The sequence below is a fragment of the Xyrauchen texanus genome, chromosome 33, assembly GCF_025860055.1.
Source record: "Xyrauchen texanus isolate HMW12.3.18 chromosome 33, RBS_HiC_50CHRs, whole genome shotgun sequence".
NCBI lineage: Eukaryota > Metazoa > Chordata > Actinopteri > Cypriniformes > Catostomidae > Xyrauchen > Xyrauchen texanus.
In genome coordinates, this window is record NC_068308.1 from 28,033,940 (window position 1) to 28,053,754 (window position 19,815).

The window sequence follows — 19,815 nt, forward strand, 5'->3', positions numbered from 1 at the left end:
ATTTATCCTGTTCTTGTTATTTTTTGCTGCCACTGTTAGTCAATTGTTGTGTGGTAATGTTAGGAGCTCATCTTTTAACTTAATGAGGTGTTTATTATCACTGTTATTGAGGTTTGTGTGTTAAGGGTTGAGGTCTATTGTGTGTCTGTCCAAAAATTGTATGTATTGACTTGCAAAACACACCTCACTTCAAAGGCAAAGATTGCATTTAACTTCATTTAAAAATAATTGAAATGATGACAAAATTAAAGTTCTTGCATTGCTAATTGATAGGTGGCTGAACAAGAAATTAGTAGTTCTCTCAACAATACCTTTTGCATTTAGTGAACAAAGAAATTCATATTGACTAAACAGAGAAATGTTACTGAGGACAATTATAAAGACTTACTGTATCATGTTGCCTTGATTTTTTAAGTTTGCTCACCAATTCATTTTTACAGTGTTTATTTAATATAAATCAATGTTGAAGAATTTATGTAACATTTTCTAGTGGATGGGTCAATTAATGTTTCATTTCTTGCACCAAGACCCATCAAATTCTAGTTACACCACTTGTATTTTTCACTTATTATTAGGGGAGACAAGAGGTGAACCTGCCCATATAACAGTGGCTGTAATTAACAGAAGGGTGAAAGTGTTAAGGTTAGCCTCTCGCTGATATGGTTTAATTCTCTTGACAGCGTAATTACTGGGCTATTCAATAGCCAACCATTTCACTAAAAACTAATTCAATCTATCTTCATTTCCCCAGCTCCACCCCCCTGATTGATGGATAGTCATCATTAGTGGGTGACAAAACATTGAGTTGAGCATGCAGAAGGAAATGTGATAATTCCTGAATCATTGAAGGAAGCGATCAAACTCACACACACACACCTGCCCAGCTTGTATATTACAGTGGGAGTCTGGATTGGGAGGTGGACCAAAGCAAGAGTTATGGTTATGGGTCAATAATCATGGAGCAACCTGGGAGAGCGCGCACACACACACAAGCGCAAATAGAGTTGTGTACTCAGTCATAAACACACAGTGCTTGTCTTACATTGACCTCCTCACAGACAGACGCTACCGTTCTCCTCCAGCCCCTTTTATAGCTTGCTGCGTAGACCATTTAAAACGAGGAGCCACCCATACACACACACATTCAGCACAGTCTCATTTCCATCACTTTCAACAGTAACCACAAACCACTGATTAACGGAGACTTGTCTGCTTCACTATATTTTAAGTCTATGGCTATATTCTGACCCAGTCGGGCTATATATCTTAATTATGCGTTCTGTGTTTTTCCCTCCACAAGGAAGGCGAGGGCCCCAGTGTTACTGTATGGGGCCTACTTAAATGAGATCCTTGCAAACTTCATGATTTGTGTTTGCAGGCAGCATTTGAGATGAAGTGTGTAATTTATGTGCCACTAGCATCAACAAACAGAATTGCAAAAATAATGTTTTCAAACAGATTGCCCTGAACAACCCCCTGTCTTCATTGGTTGGACAAACAGATAGTCTGAATGTTGATTCTGACTTACATTTTGGTCTCTTCCCCAGAAAAAGCTATCTTATAACTTGACAGCCCAGTCCTAGACTATTTTTAATGTAAGGAAAATAATTTGACAGGATATTCTTAAATAAATTCACATTTTGTGTCCCATGGAAGAAAGAACATCATACGAGTTTGGAAAGACATAAGGTTGAGTAAACAATTATATTTTTTGGGGTGAACTATTCATGTATGCTGGGATAGGAGAAAGTATTTTAACTAATTTTGAAAAAATTTCACACGTCAGCTTTAAGCGCATGCTCATTCTTAACACTATTATCAATGCAGACCCATCGACCAATCACCGATGACTTCTAATTATCTCAAACTCACAGAAAGTTAATATGCATTTTTTTTGTGGAGGCAGATAGAGTCTTTGTTCACACGTAAATCTGTAAAATCTTGATAAAAGACGTGAACACTCAATGGCGGCGTGTTGTCGGCAGGGTGCGATGGTTGGGCGGCACGGGCGATCGCACAGCTAAAGGAACATGGCGGTCTCACAGTGATTATCCCACTTTCCTCCGGCTGCTGGTTTCGGGGTCAGTGCTACTTCTGAAACTCGGCTGGCCTTGCCATTTCAATGATTGAATTTGGTCTGGATCTCTCAATCGATTGTGTGCACTGACCCCTGAAAGCCCCCCATGAGAATGGCCCAGCGCACCTCACGCACAGCCTGGAGGAGAGCATCTGTACGCAAAAGACACACAAACACACTCACAGATACAAACAAACACACTTGAATACACACTCATGAGTTCACTAATGAGAAGGCCAATGGCTCTAGACTAAATGAGGATATGTACTTTTAATATTTTTTTAAATAAAGCTAATTATATTTACTAAAGACTAAGCCACAACCTGATCCTAGCCCCAGAAAAGGCGCTTTACATTTTTAGAAAGGTAAAAAAAAAAGAAGCCTATATGCTTTAGCTGAGTCTGAAAGGAAGCACTTATTGGCCTGTAAAAGAGCATGTTCTTTAGGTATGCAAGTGATTAGTATGAATAGATTCTGGACATATTTCATTTGGAAACACGGACATTGTCCCATGACGTGAATATATGTAGTTATAACAGCAACCGCGCAAATATTCCACTCTGGTTTTGTTAAACAAACACCATTTAAGCACAAGGAACAACTTTTTTTTGGTAAGAATAGCACTTACAGTTGAAAAGAGACGTCTGACTTGTGGATTTCTGTCTGTCTGTTTTTCTTTATCTGGCATTCCTCAGCTCCCGAGGCATTATGGGATTGTAAAGTGTCCAGTCTATCCACCCTTCAGAAACTCCATGGAAATTGTAGGTAATTCGGGTATTCCTCACCTACTCTTTTATGAATACTGAGAATTCGGACATAGGCAACCACTCCATTAACTGTTTAATAATCTATCCTACATAGTAGGGAAGTATGGATATTTGGACTGAGCGAGTACTTATGAATACATTTTTCTAATTGAGCATATCCCTAAAGGGTTTTTTTCCCCCATATTTAGCTCACTTTTTGGAGACAAATTTGTCCCCATTCTGTAGCAAAGCACTTACACGCTTTCTTACAAGACTTATAGGATTTTAACACCTAGCACAGAATAGTTCATCAACACCCATCTTAAATGTTCCTGACAGGTAATTTTTAACCACAGAGGTTGCAACCAGGTTCACCGGTGGACGATCTCTTCCTGTTGACGCATTAGTAAAGCCAACACATGAAAAATGAATGTGGATAATGTTTAGACCTGTGTGCTCTTGTTCTTTTGGCTGACTGTTGAGAATGTAATTCTCATCTTCCAGTAGCAGTGGCACACGGCAAGTCTAAACACATTGAGTGACACAAACAAACAAACACTCTCTGTGTCTGCCAGGCTCATGCAACACATAACACACATACACGCACATGGCAAAGATGGCGTAATGCTGTGGCAAATGCAGCATGCCGGCCTCCAGACCCTGCAGTTTGTTTAGTAACACTTGAGATTATGACGCCCGAAGGGTGCAATTAAGTCCAATTACAGTCTGTGGTTTTTATTAAGAGCTACAAGCTGGCCAGGCTGCGGGGCCAGTGAGCGGCATGCGCACACACATAAAAGTCGAGTTCAGCGCTGTTAAATCAAACCAATTCAGACACATTAAAAGGAATAAATTATGTTGTACAATGTAAGTGCAATAAAGGTAATAAAAGGCTACATATCATTCAATAACCTGAACAATTTTATTAATGACAAATGTGGAATAAATGGCTTAAAGAATAGTAAGAAATGAAATTAAGATCAGAAGAATGAGCAAAATAGTATTATTTTGTAAAGTAAAGGTGGGCTACAAGATGTGTATTTCAAAGTCTTGCAATATTTTACCTGTAGATATATTCTCATGTTAAAAATCAATATTCTTAAAATTTTTCATGAATCGTACTATGCCATTAGGCCAAAGCACACTCAAGTATTTCTATTCGATCAAAATTGGAACTCAAAATATAATTGCGTCCAATGCAGATGAGAGAAAACAAATAAACAATCGCAATACACCACAGTTTTAAATAATTATTAATGCTGCACGATTCATCAAATATATCAAATAGATTACAATAACAGACTGACAATTAACTAATCTAAAAATAACTAATCTTAAAAAGTATCAATTAGTACAGCTTCCAATTTAGGTCTACTTCCGTCAGGGGGAAAAAAATCTAAATTGACATGCCTTTTTACAAAGGTTTGGCATTGTAACTAATCACAGATATATCCCTTCCTTGTTTCTTGTGTTATTTATTAAAACATTTGAATAACAGTTTTGTTTGCTTCTAAGTGGGCCAACATGAAGTTGACAATTTAGGGCAATGTCTTGATTTTATAAAATCAGAAATGTATAAAACAGTATGATGCAGATGTCTCACACATGTATTGTAATGTAAATTAAATATCAAGGAAAATAATCAACATTTAAGAATTTTGTCATAATTGTGCAGCCCTAATATCAAAACACTAAACTAAGAATTACAACATTATCGTATGGTACCCAGATAATTATATAACATTGCATCGCAATGGTCAACCAGCTCCCTGCTAGACTTTGTTACTTTTTAAAGAATTAAATTAATTATTGTGATATTACTGAAACAAATGTACTGCCCATCATTCTTGTGTGAGAGGCCCTCTTGAAACTTCGACCCTCTGAAACTGTGCTCAGGTCAAAAGGTCAGATGATCTCACACACCCTGGCAATGTTACCGGGGTAAGCCTGAGATCCCCATACAAAACGATGGTAAGAAAGAAAGCAAAGCGAATGGAAAAGTAGAGGTCACCGCATGCAGGGCTTTAACTTGAGTGGAGTGGTGGTGGCGTAGTGGCTAAAGCACAGGGCTGTTAATCAGAAGGTCACAGGTTCTAACCCCATGGCCACCACCATTGTGTCCTTGAGCAAGGCACTTAACTCCAGGTTGTTCCAAGGGGATTGTCCCTGTAATAATTGCACTGTAAGTCGCTTAGGATAAAAGCGTCTGCCAAATGCATAAATGTAAATGTAAATGTAAACTTGTGCGATTTGGAATAAGTACTCTGAACTCTCCCTCCGGCTAGATACCACAGGGCACAAGACCCTTTCAGAGCTGAATACGTAAATCTGATCAATATCAAGACCGAGATCCTATATGAAAGAAAGCTCAACCCTGATTCAACTTCTGTTTATTTCATTCTCTTTATTGGTCCAGGAAACACCTTTTGACTAAAATGGCAGGGGCAGATGTCACATAGCATTCTGGGGGTTTAGTCACGTGACCTAGCGCTTGGGATACTTGGGTGCATGACAAGTGCGCTACAGCTGTGACGGAACAAACAACAAGCATTCATCAGCGCATCAAAAACCAGCCCCGTATCAATCTGTCGTTCACAGAGAGCGGTGAGAGAGAGATGCATTTTCCTCTTTGTGTTTCTGTTATTGGGTTGTTAGCTGATCGCTATTATCCTCCTCTCCTCCGCACTGCGCTTGGACACGTTTCAAAAAAGACGGGCATCTTTTTTTCCCTTTTTGTAAGGAAGCCGTCCCCTTAATGGCTTTCAAAACAGGAAGCACAACAATAAAAGTGAAAAGTGAGAATGCTCGCTGCAGACATCTTTTCACTTTCTGCAGCGCAACGGCACGCTCACTCAGTTACACACACACTGACCTTCATTCTTCATCCCGTCTAGTGTAATTCTCTGATGTAATGAGTGCAGATTACAAAAATAACAAATTCTCCTTCAGCAGTTAACTCCCTTAGAATGGTGAGAAGAATGGAGATGGTTCACACAAAAATTTAAATGGCATCTTTTCACTCTCATGGCGAATTTTTTTCTATTGTAGAAAGATAAAAGAAAATATCTATCTAAAATTTGATGGTGACCACAACTATCCCAAAAAAACACAGTACCAAAAAGTAACAAAAGTAGTCCATACAACTCGTTTACTTTACGAACTTCCCTGGTCCCTATTTACTTTCACTGTATGGAAAAGAGCAGCCTGGACATTCTGCTAAATGATAAATTTCCTGTTTTTGGGTGAACACTCTTTCCTCTTGGATTAATTTACAAAGATGGCCTTATTAACAAATGACACTCATATTTTAAATATGTGAGTGAAATAACCCTTTAAGAACATGTAGTTCTAAAGTTAGGCTATACTTAATGAAGCGTCTAACTTTAACTGGCCTATTACAGAACCATCATTACAAAGGATCCCTGACTAAAACCTCTGCATGTCTCAAGAAACTCAAACCCATCTGGGACCTTCAACATGCCATGAGAAGCCCTTTCAAATCACCGGCACAAAAAGCTTGGAGAGACAGCTACACGCACTTCCTCACAGTTGGATAAAACAAACCTTAACAGCAAAACTAAGCCTCACCAAAGCACTTCTTTCTTTATGTATACCCTCAAAAGTATTGTGTTGTCTTTAGGTACCAGGAACCCATCTATCATTTTAGTCTGAAAAAAGAATCTGCATCACCTTCTTCAGTGAGAGTGAAACAACCACCAAATTGATTTCTCCCAGTTGAGGCCTTTCCATCTGCAGACTGCATCCGCAACAATGTCATCTTTACCGGCAGTCCTCTTTTAACTGGCTTTTACTCTAGTGGCGGAGTGTACAAATGATGAAGGTGGAAGGGAAGAAAGAAACAGAAAAACTGATACATGCGCTCCAAAGTTTCGTCTATTGATTTCTTTTTGATGCACTGAGGAAAAAAAGCCGAGGAGTTCAAAGCTGAGGAGATCTTTTTTTGATCACCACTAGAATAGCGGTGTTGGTTGTCGGCATGGAAGCAGCGGTGCTAGACGGAAAGTGTCAGTGCGGATTCCTTTGTTCTGGCCGAAGCCCGTGGCAAGCCCCATGACCTGGTGTGGTCAGCGGGGTCTTTAGCGAGGCACTACATTAAAAGGATAGTTCACCATAAAATCAAAATTTTATGATAATTTACTCACCATCATGTTGTTTCTAAAACTGTATGACTTATTTTCTTCTGTAAGTCATACAGGAGATAAAAAGGAGATAAGGCAGAAAGTTAGTCTCAGTCATCATTCACTTGAATTGCATCTTTCTTCTATACAATGACAGTGAATAATGACTGAGAAGCTGTCATTCTGTCTAACATTTTGTTACATGGAAGTAAGTTACACAGGTTTTGGAACAACATGAGGGTGAGAAAATTACAGAATTTTCATTTTTGGAAGAACACTCTCTTTAACGCTTGCTGAGGGTTTATTAAGCAAAAAATTCTGAACAGTCCATTTTCACTGAATAAGTTTGGCTATACTGTGGAAAACTGCAGACAAGAGACAGAGAGAAAGGAAATGTGGATGTAGGAGCTGATCGAAGTGAGAAAATAAGCAACAGAGAAAAGAGAATGACAGGTTGATGGAAAAGGGCAGAGCAGAGAAACTGAAAGAAGAGGAAGAGGAAGATGACAGTTTATTTCTGTTATGTGGGACAGAGTCAGTCTGCTCTGTATTCTTAATAATTGATGGTCAGTAGACCATGTGATATATGGGCAGGTAGAGCAATGGGAACTTTATTGGAGAGCCTGTAGCTCAACTGGTAAAGCATTGCACTAGCAATGCCAAGATCATGAGTTCGATTCATGGGGAAAAATATAAACTGATTAAATGTAATACACCCTGAATAAACTTCGGATTAAAGTGTCTACCAAATGCATTCATGTAAATATAGTGTTCTGTTCTAACCAAAGCACAAAAGGGAACTTTCTTCCATGTCCACTCTCTAATAAAGCATGATTCAGGCTGGATTTGGTGCTGTAATGACTATGCATCCCTGGAAGAGCATGTTCCACTGAATCCTGGAATGGCCCAGGCTCTCTGTGATATGCAGCTGTGTCCACTGGGGGCTACAATTAGACCATCAAACCCATTCCAGCCGGGAGTCGGCGCACATCTCCAGAGCCTTTCCTCCAAAGAGATGGCCAACTTGTAAAACTGGGGGAGGTAGCCTTTGATGTGCCGTGCATCGCAGAAGCCTCTCTTTTTGCTCGTATTAATGGTGAAAAGATATAACAATTAAAGGAGAAGGCAGCAGGCAGACATACAGCCACTGTAAATCCTGAGCTTGAATTAGCTTACTGGAGTTCCTCGGATAGGCATGAGAGCTAACAGTCTGTGAGAATGGGAGAGGAATAAAGCTATAGCTACCTCAGAGGATTTTGGCAGTAAAATACTAGCCGAACTTGCAAAATGAAACATTTAAAACTGAAGTGTGTAATTTCTTGCTAACATAGCGACCACAGCTGCAAAAAATACTGATTGTTTTCAAATAGGTTTTCTGAAAATGTGACTGGTCTGGCATTGTTTAGAATGAAATTGTAAGACCATCCCACACAAAACTCACGGAATTAGTTGAGTTAATATTGCGGTGTCGAAACAAATGTTTTAGAAGCGCCACAAAGCCACAGTACTTACACTTATTGGGGAACTCAAACCATGAACGGCTTGCTTATATTAGTCTCTGCATATTACAATGGGATTGGAGAAAGTAAGAAACACCCATAGGCGGGCTGGGTTTGATAACATCATTAGACATGCAGACAAATGGTTATAAAATGGTTATGGTTATAAAATTATAACATAGTCATATTACTTTACATAGATTCTGTTTAAAGCTTTGAAGTTAAAATAATCTAATGTTTGAGTGTGTGTTGGGCCTCCAGATGTGACACTGGTGGCTATTCCTTGTCAAAACATGTAAGGTGGAGCATAATTCCGCTTCCTTGACCAGTGCCATGCTACAACTAGTCCAAATTTCATCATTCATGCTGAAGCTGGTTAAGATATATCGAGACAAGCATCTACTACAGCTGGTCTGGATGAGAGGGAATCCACTAACATTTTATTAGCCATGTGGTATTGGTTTGCTTTTTTCTGGACACAAAGCATACCATGGCTGACAGAAAACATGTATTTCAATGTTTGAATACAAACTGTTTACTGTGCTCTCAGCAAGAAATCTACATAAGCATTGCATAACAATGTTCATAAGCATTGCATAAAATCTCATAAGTTTTATAGAGCATCCCTGAAACTGAAGCAATAGAGTATTGCATTGCTATAGCAAAAGGAGGGGTCATGGCAGGGCAGTTGTCAATAACCTGAAAACCACACTGCCTGACCAAAAAAAATGTTGCATATTCTAATATTTCGTTGGACCGCCTTTAGCTTTGATTACGCATGCATTCGCTGTGGCATAGTTTTGACAAACTTATGCAATGTCAAAATATTTATTTCCGTCCAGAGTTGCATTCATTTTTGGGTCTAGTATTGATGACAGTAGAGTCAAACCCCTCCGTAAAGTCTTCTCCAGCACATCCCAAAGACTTTCAGTGGGGTTAAGGTCAGGACTCTGTGGTGGCCAATACATGAATCCCTGAATCACTCGTTCACAGATTTTTGGCATTGCCATCCTGGAATATGCCTGTACCATCAGGGAAGAAAAAATACATTGATGGGATATACTGGTCATTCAGTACATTGAGGAAGTCAGCTGACTTAATTTTATTGCCGCATAATGATACTGAGCCCAGACCTGACCAATTGAAGCAACCCCAGATCATAACACTGCCTCCAGAGGCTTTGGTCATTAATCTTACAGTTCAAACACAATCGATGTTTAATCACTGACCCTTAACACTTAGTTTAATAATTTTAAACCATGATTTTACCTATACATAATTAATATTTACATTACATTCATAATGTTAGCCAGAGGGGAACTGGCCCCCACAGTGAGTCTGGTTTCTCCTAAGGTTATTTTTCTCCATTAATCAACATATTATGGAGTTTTGTGTTCCTTGCCACAGTCGCCTACAGCTTGCTCACTGGGGTTATTAATACAATTATCATTTAATTATTTTTAAACACTATTAAAAATCGTATTTTATCGAAATTACACAATGATGATTAATCGACTTTATAGACATTACAGTTTTATCGTCTGTTAATGCTTATATTCTGTAAAGCTGCTTTGAAACAATGTGTGTTGTGAAAGGCACTATAGAAATAAAATTGACTTGACTTGACTTGTACAGTGGGCACTATGCATGACGGGTGCATCGCTTCCCTTCTTGCCATGATGCCCCATCGCTTTGGAATAGGGTAAATCAGAACTCATCAGACCACATGACCTTTTTACATTGCTCCACATCCAATCTTTATGCTCCCTAGCAAATTTAAGTTGTTTTGTTTTATTAGCCTCACTAACAAGTGGCTTTCTTGTGGCCACACACCTGTTATTCCCAATCCTGTAAATTCTTGTCGCATTGTGCATGTGGAAATGCTCTTACTTTCACTATTATACACAGCCGTGAGTTCTACTGTCGATTTTTCATGATCTGACTTCACCAAGAGTTTTAGTGGTCTCCGATCACGATCATTCCAGATTTTTTTCTGATCACATTTCTTCCACGAAGCTGACGGTTCACCACAATCCTTCCACGTTTTAATAATGCATTTGACAGTTTTTAACCCAATTCCAGTTATTTCAGCAATATCCTTAGTTGTTTTCTTTGCTTGATGCAGGCCAATATCTTCTGAAGCACAGTAACATCTTTTCCATGACAACGAGGTACGTCTTCCAACATGGATGTTTAAGAAATGAGAAGCTACATTCTGCATAAGTTAGAAACATATTAATCACTGCAATAACGATCCATTCATAGGCTCTTACATATCTGCTTATTTACGTAAATCCAAGCGGCTAGTTTTTATTTTTGGCCATGCAGTGTATATCTTCCTACTGAATACAATGCTTAAAGGGATAGTTCACCAAAAACCAAGTTCAATTTGCTTACTCAACCTCATGTTGTTCCACAGCTGTATGCCATTCTTTTACTAAACAGAAAAGGAGATGTTAGGCAGAATGCTAACCTCAGTACCCATTAAATATCATTGCATCTTTTTTCCCATAGTCAGAAAGTGAATGGTTATTAAGGCTAAACATTCTGCCAAACATCTTATTTTGTGTTTAATAGAGAAAGAAAGTAAAATGGGTTTGGAACAATGTGATGCTTAGTAAATTACAGAATTATAATTTTTGGGTGAACTGTCCCTTCTAAGGAATGATTGTCTGAACAAAAGTAAAACAGCAGAGTTTATGTGGCATCTTAGCACAAGGTGGAGACAGCGTAAAAAAAAGTTTCAATTAAGGTTTCAGCTCACAAAAGGGGGAAAATAAAACTGATTCAAGCATGTCTCTGCTTTCCAACAGGTGCTGGGAATAATGGAGAAAAAAGACACGTGAGGAGCAGACTCTCTATCTTAAGGATAGCGGTGACATCTTAGCTTTACCTTGTTTCCATCAGGGGTAAAGGAAAAAGCAAAAAAAATAAAAAATCAGTGGTGTGAAGAAAAATGTCTTGTTACGAACGAACAGAGCATGTTGTAGATAAGAGTAGGCCGGTGTTCAAAGGAATGCAGGCCAGTGAAGCACTCGCTCCTTTCTCCACATCGCTGCACTGTCCTTAATAAGCCTCCCAATAAAGCCTCGTCTTGCTGTCTGATGTCCACAGACACCACCCCTGTCTCACTTCAATCATGGCCCACCATTTTATTCAAAACTGTGCACTAAGGCCTGCATCACTGTTACTGAACTCAGATGTTCACAGTACAAATAAATGAATAAAAGCATATATAGTATGTTTATCTAGATCAGAAAACCAGCTGTTATTTTCCATGTGGAGGGTTCTGAATTATTATTGACAGAAACAGATAGATTGAGACATAACGTAGGTCAGATTCAAACCTGCATCTCCCAAATGAGCATCAAGGCTCAATGTAACAAGAGCATGTACACTATCGACTAGGCCAAGGCTCTGACATTTAGCTCATGCTAATAGGTTATGTAACGTTAAAACATTTGCTTTCCAGCTGCTGACAAATAAAAGGAAACTTTTGAATTCCCTTTAGTTTAGTATCTTGTGGTCAGTGTGGTAAGACACTCTCCTGGACATGTAAGAGTTGTCCATTTTGCTGTTAAAATAAATAAAGTTTAAATACCACGCATCTGTTTTCAACACAGAGCCATATGGATGAGCAGAAGTAGACATTCCTCTCATTTCTGCAACTAAGCTAAATAAATGATAAAGAGGGCATGTGCACACCTGCAACAGCGTGCATGAACAAGACCACTTTAACTCGCTGAATCGTTCAAAAAAGAAACAATATAAACAAAGAGATTTTTTGAGTGAGAAAAAACTGTCATGTGTCATCTTTCTATTTTAAAGCCATAATGGAGACCGAAAAAGTGGCTCTGACTGGCTGCACTTACTGTGGAGAAACATAAAAAAAAAAAAAGAAACAAATAAACAGTAAAGAGACGACAGCAAAGAAACTGCTGAGAGAATAGAAAATCTAAATAAATTGGAAGTTTGTCTCACAAAGGAAAGCTGAAGCACATGTGAAAACAATCTGAAGAGGGAGAGCATGAGAGAACAATGCAAAACTGCTCCCAAATCAGATACTTCTTACTGACTTCCAAAAAATCCCTGTTGCTTTTTCAACTGAGGACTATGTTAACGTGTTTCAGGTCAGCTAAAGTGTTCCCTGGAAGAGCGTTTCAGGGGCCAACACAAACATATACCAAAAGAGGGAAGGTGTTCAACTTTAACTGTCACTGCACATTCAGCCACAACAATAAATTGTTCTTTGGGAATGTCAGTTTCACCCCTCCCCAATTCTTAGCTTTCATTTACTTTCTTTCTTCATCTCTCACTTTGACACAGCTCACAGCACACACACAGACACACCATAACTCCCGCTCCTGGTGTTCTTCTGAATCTCACCACATCGTGTGGCCAAAACTGTCTCATCCAACCTAAACAATGGATTAGCGAAGGAACATGCTGGAGGACACTAGGTGATTTCAATGGACCTCAACTTCCGATACCTTCTCACGCTTAATGGCCAGATTCCACGCGTAGGAATTCCTGAACACAAATTCAACATAACCGCACATTTGACAGAGCAGACTATTCATTTTCATTTCAATTAATTTATTGCATGAATATGTCTGGGCTTTATGACGGAGTGCAGTGAGTGATAGGCTTACTAAAACAACCAGGCTGTGTCCAAAAAAAGCTCCACATTCTACAGGCCACCCGAGGGACAGGGTCTAAATCATTTCAACTTCCTCTCGAAAGTTCGCCTAAAACTTCCTGGAAGCAGAGCAGCCAGGCTCAAATAAAAATAACGAGAGTTAATTTGTAAAAGCAACAATAATTATGAAAAAATTGATGGAAGAGGGAAATATGAATAGACAACATGTCTACAAGCACACTGGGTTTATGTTTCATGAACAGACTCATGTTTCAATGAGAACATTCATTACTCTATTAATATTTTCTAAAGAGCTGATATTGTCTGGCCATGTCTTAAAGGGTCTTAAAAATCCCAAACTTTGTTTAAAGGTTTTGTGACTGAGTTTTTAAGCCTGGTTTAAGTCTGCAACCCATTTTATTTGACTAATGTGACATATTTCCGAGTTAACGAATGAGAACAAAATGTAGGGTGGTACTTGACTTTATCCCTTGGGATTGATTGTATTGTGAAAATCGGTCTCTATGACAGGTGGTTAGAAAAGAGGGGCTGAAATATGAGAGGGCTTGGTGACATCAGCTGCAACAGAAAGTCGTTTCATAGGCGGAGCAAGTTATTATTGCATTTTGATCATGAAAATCTGCAGATGAAGATTATGACTAAATGTTCTTTGGAATCACATGTACTGATAAATAATTCACAATCAGGAACAAGTTAACTTTAAAACTGGTGCTTTCTTTTTTCTTATCTTTTCCCCCTCCTATTCTGAGCAACTTTCCCAAGCTACTCTATAACAGGCCTGTGAAAGGTCGTCACATATCAACTTACCAAGCATCCCTCACTGACCATATGACCCGGCAGCCCACGAGGCCCCATGTCATTCCATCACTCTCGCTTGCTATCCCCCTCATTCATTTCTTCCAAACCACCAACTAAAAGCTACCCCCTCCCCTTGTCTGCCCATATCCCGACACTAATTGGTAAATCTGTTGAACCATAGCACGTCCAACAATGAGACACCTGGAGCTCTGTCAAAACAAGTTTCCCTGTGAAACAGCCTCTAGTGCTAATACAGTACGAGTCCTGGCTAACTCTGTCTCACTCAATGTCATGCACAAAGATAATGTGTGTGTGTGTGTGGAGTGGGGGAGGTGCTACAGAAAGATGTAGTGGAAAGTATTAAAGGCACTTCTATCAAAGTTTAGATTTTTGGAAAGAGGCTCCACTAGTAGATCACAAGAAGTCCTTGTGGAAGTTTTGGCCCAGACAAAAAACCCAAACATTCTTGCAGTCCTTGTTCAGCACCCTCCCCATCCCTTATAGCTGCTTTCGCTTTCTCTCTCTTTTAGATGGACCGTGAGTAGAGCACTATGTAAACTTGTGAGTGCTAACATGGCAACATGCTGTGGTTTGAGTGAAATCATGTGAAACTAAGCTTGAAAACCTAACCCAACTTAACTGACAACATGGAACCTGCACATTTGCTTGCCAGTCAACTGAATCTACACACACAAAAACACACACACACACACACACACACACACACACACACACACACACACACACAATGCAGCACAAGCAGGAACATGTACACTATGGAGACACAGTGACAAACATTTGGATTCACACAAACTTCTTCCATTTAAACAAGCTTACTGTTTGCCTGTCTATATCTACTACTCAAAAAGCACATATGATACAGAGATGTAGGCCTACTACTTTGAGAACACTTTGTGAAACTTGTCAAACAAGTTCTGTCAGAACCGCATCATGAAACTACAAATTACTGTAATTAGCTATTTTTATGAAATGCCATCTTCAGACCATACAGATTAAAATCTTTTGGCCAAATCTTTTTGATTTGCTGGTTCAAACTGGTTGTGCATACTGATTCCCACCATTCGTTTGGTGCTGGTTCAGTATGCACAACCAGTTTGAACCAGCAAATCACCAGCTTAGACCAACAAGAAAACAGCCAGAATGTTCTTACAGGGTTGCTGCAGAGTTTTTAAAATAACATTTAAGACCTTTTTCAAGACCTGAACAAATAAAATGAATACTGTATCCCCATACCAAAACAAAACACACTCAAAACAATCTCAGAATAAATAATGTATCACAGACTCTAACTTAAACAGGCAGGGGTCGATCCGCGGGACCCTGTCTTAAACACAGATACCAGTTTAAACTGGATATTCCAGCAGGGTTAACGGAACACAACAACAAACAATATAAAAAATAAAAGAATACTGCACTGTTATGAAAAACAAATCTCCAATACCATTAAAAATTGTTCACTGTTACGGTCTCGATGTTCTGTGTCTTTTTTTTTTTTACTTATTCATTTTAATAATCAGTAAGCCAGCTGCAGAGGCAAAGCTTTGTTTTTTTTGGCCATTTTTAAAACTGCCATCTTGCCAGAAATCAACCACTGATTGGTCTAACTTGCTATCCAATAGAAATGCAATCCAATAGGCCTAAACCTCATTCTGCAAAACTCTCAGGGTCAGGGGCTTAACAAAAATTCATGAAATTGTATGGGTTAGCCTCCTCTACCCTGGGTCCAATTAGTAGCACTATACCACAGAGCAGTGTTTCCCAACCTTTTTTCTGCCACGGCACACTTTTTATGACAAAAAAATACTACGGCACACCACTATCCCACATAGGCAAACCATCGTCAATATTTTTCCTTTTCAAGAATTTCCATGTTTTCTGTCCATCTTAATAGCGTGTTTACATGTAATGTTTGAAATTCGGTTACGCAAAAAAATGCATTAGACTTTCTTAACGTCCGTCATTTAGACAGGCAGGGTCGTAACAATTCCGTCACAATCTATTATTACCCGTCATTTTAATTTTCATATTTGAATGATAATAAGACATTTAATAGCTTTTATTTTCATTCACATTTTAATTTTTAATCATGAACTTACATGAAAAATCCTGAAAAATGTTCATGCATTTATTTATTTTGTGGAATTTGCTAATTTTCCACGGCACTTGTGTACCGCAGCACAGTGGTTGGGAAACACTGCCATAGAGGACACCACCACCCCACCCCCGCATAAATGGGCACCATAAAATATTCCCAGTCATGGGTTGAGATAAGAGTTGCTGAAAAACACCAATGTGAATCTCGACAAAACTTTGGCAGAACAAGAGTTACCATCTAGACATGGCCAACACAACCCTGAGGAACAGACAAAAATAAGCCTTCCTCAACAACAAGCACATCTCACAATGTCACATCTAAACACAAGCTAAACACAAGGCGATGAGCTAAATAATCTCTCGCCCTACTGATCCTTGGGTTTTGGCCGAGCAAGGCTACCCATTTTGCCCCCCTTTTAAATTCCACACACTGTTTGTGTCCATCAAGCAGGGCAGAGAAGCAATTGAGACACTCAGCAGCAGTGGCCCCATATTGCGTCACTCCATGCCACATCAAGCTAAAGAGCAGTGCCAGACAGGCACTCTCGATTCCTGTTCTCAGTCTTGCTCTCTCAGACTCATGTCAATGGACAAGAGAACAATTAGAACAGCTAGACGAAGGCCTCATCCCATCCAAACATCCTTGGCCTCGACTCACACAAACCAAGTCACGTACACATTTATACACACATGCATGCAAGTGTGCATACAAAAACACAAATCACTCTACCTCCTAACTTCTTGCTGGCATACATTCAACCCCAGATGCTACAAATGAAAAGCATCCTCTTCAAGCCAGCTGCTTTAGAGAAAAGCAAAAGAAATCAGAGCGAAATAATCGCCACCATTCCGGAAGATGCAGAAAAATAATTAACAAGGCTGAAACAGGGCCTGCAAGCAGACAAAGATGCAACTCAAGAGGCATATTGGGCTGCCAGGAATCCAGAAATGATACAATTTTAAACAGCTGGAGTAGGTTTGCACCGTTTACTGGTCCTAATGAAGTATCGCGTTACCAAATTTTTTTTAATGGTACGATATCATCTTATTTCTGACTTTGGTACCATATTATTGTATGCTGCCCTTAGCAAAGTGATATAAGATGTGTCAGTTTTGCAATGAAATCAATGACAATTTGCTAAAATATATATATTTAAAAAAAAATTGTTTTTTTTATAAAACTCTGGATATGGCAAAGTGTGCTCATTAAAAAGCAGAAGGATGACATTTTATTAAAACACAGTAGGGCTGCAACAAACTATTATGATAATCGATTAATCTAACGATTATTAGAATGATTATTCAACATCTCTGCGATTATTGCAACGATTAATCGTTAGCTCTTAACCGATTATTCAACTTGTGTCCCAAAAAATACCTCTAAATGACATTCACTGAATTAAAGGGTGAAAAATACTTTTTAAGTTTAATTCAGTAAAGTAAATTCACTGCAAAAAAAACTATTGTAATCAAGTTAATTTGTCTTGTTTTCCATTTAAAATTGTCTAAAAATCCTTAAAACAAGATCAATTTACTTGGGAAGCAACATGTAAGGTATTTAGACTTGCTTTAAGATGTATCTTAAATATAAGTGTATTTTGTATATAAGTGTATGTTTTCACTTGGTTATACTTCTACGAGTGCAGTAAAGACAAAATATACTTATATTCAATATCTATTCTTTAAAATATTTTTAATATTATATTCAACATTCTCAGACAACAATTTGTTCTTCTGCAGCATAGCTGCTAAAGAAAATATACATTGTTTTAAAGGAGTTTAAAATATTTATATCAGAAAACAAGCCAAAACAAAAACATATCAAAAATGTATTTTGTTGCAGTGTATAATGGGGTGAAGACTACCACGCTCACCTTTCTGTTCACTTCAATCCATCTTTAACTCACAAATAAAATTCATTCTCTTGTTTTTTGAAAGCTGCATATTGCAAATTTTCTTCACGATAAGAAACACACAGTGACACATATATTATGATTCAATAAGTCGCGAGCCATCACGTTATAATCTAGCTGCATTAAGTGTGCGTGCTCAAGGGACGAGCATCCCCGCGACAGAGTCTGCTTCAGCGGGGTGCAGTTTCAATCTCTCCCCCTTTGATTGGGACATTCGCACAACTCATAGAATAGATGCTGACTGCACAGAGAAATGCCAGTTTCAGAGTTTGTAGTTATTTACATGGTCTGCTTCCGTATTATTTGAACTATAATAAAGCTATAAAGCATTAAAAAAGTGTTTCCTTTAAAAAGCTCTGGCTCTACTTATTCCACAACAAGAGTCCTTCTGTATTAAATTATTTGGTATTTTTGCCTTATAATTCCCTCAAACTGCTGATGTGTTGTTTTCTTCACTGTATAAACTGTGTGTTACTCACACAGCTGAAGTTTCACATATTGCCCTCTGGAGAAAACAGGTGGTACTACAAGCTTGCATTTCTCAGGAAGGAAACTTCCTTATTACGGTCTGGGGCGATTAATTGCGTACATTTTTTTAACGCGTTATTTTTTTATCAAATTAATCGCACTAAATTAACGCGTTAAATCTACAGCCCTAATATATATATATATATACACACACACTGCTGTTCAAAAGTTTGGGGTCTTGACTGAAATGTTTATCGTGATCTTAAAAACTATATGATTTGAAGGTGTTTGAAAATAGCTTTGTAGAAAAAAATATAATTGTGCCAACATTTACATTTATTTCATTAAAAAAAAAAAAATGTTTTGAAATGGATGACTTGGACCGAATAATAAAGAAAAGCAGCTAATAAGTGCCCAGTATTGATGGAAACTCCTTCAATACTGTTTAAAAGCATCCAAGGGTGATACCTCAAGAAGCTGGTTGAGAAAATGTCAAGAGTACGTCTACAAAATCTATGGAAAGGGTGGCTACTTTGAAGATACTAAAATATAAGAGTTTTATTTTGGAATTTATTTAGTCATAACACAATTCCTATAGTTCCATTTATGTTATTCCATAGTTTTGATGACTTTAGTATTATCCCTAAATGTGAAAATAATAATAGTAAAGAACGAGTAAGTGACCCTAAACATTTGACCGGAAGTGTGTGTGTATATATACACACACACACACACACACACACACACACACACACACACACACACACGTAGTGTTTCCATGTTTTATGGGGACTTTCCATAGACATAATGGTTTTTATACTGTACAAACTTTATATTCTATCCCCTAAACCTAACCCTACCCCTAAACCTAACCCTCACAGAAAACTTTCTGCATTTTTACATTTTCAAAAAACATAATTTAGTATGATTTATAAGCTGTTTTCCTCATGGGGACTGACAAAATGTCCCCACAAGGTCAAAAATGTCAGGTTTTACTATCCTTATGGGGACATTTGGTCCCCACAAAGTGATAAATACACGCTCACACACACACACACACACACACACACACATACACAGTACTGTGCAAAACTCTTAGGCACATAAGAGGTTTCACAAAAGCAATTGTCTTTAGATGGTTATTTATATCTTCAGCTTTAGTGTGTCAATAGGAAATATATATGTTAGACTGCCAAACATTACTTGCAAATAGAAAAGATTAGAATAGAAGAACAGGGTGCTCTGCAACAGATGTCATAGCCCCCAAAAATCCCCCCACAGAACATTGTGTCAGTCAGAGATTACATATAGAGACAGAAGCAACTGAGACATCCTATCAGCCAACAACCAAGACAAACTGTGAGCAGGTGTATTTAGGAGAACTGGTGCTGTTTTAAAGG

General features: G+C 38.4%; 1 protein-coding gene across 26 annotated transcripts in view; it reads right to left on the reverse strand.

Annotated features, from left to right (window-relative positions):
* Positions 1-19,815, reverse strand: part of LOC127626740 (transcription factor 7-like 2) — a 104,630-nt gene that overhangs the window by 43,765 nt on the left and 41,050 nt on the right. The gene's annotated exons all lie outside the window — the stretch shown is intronic.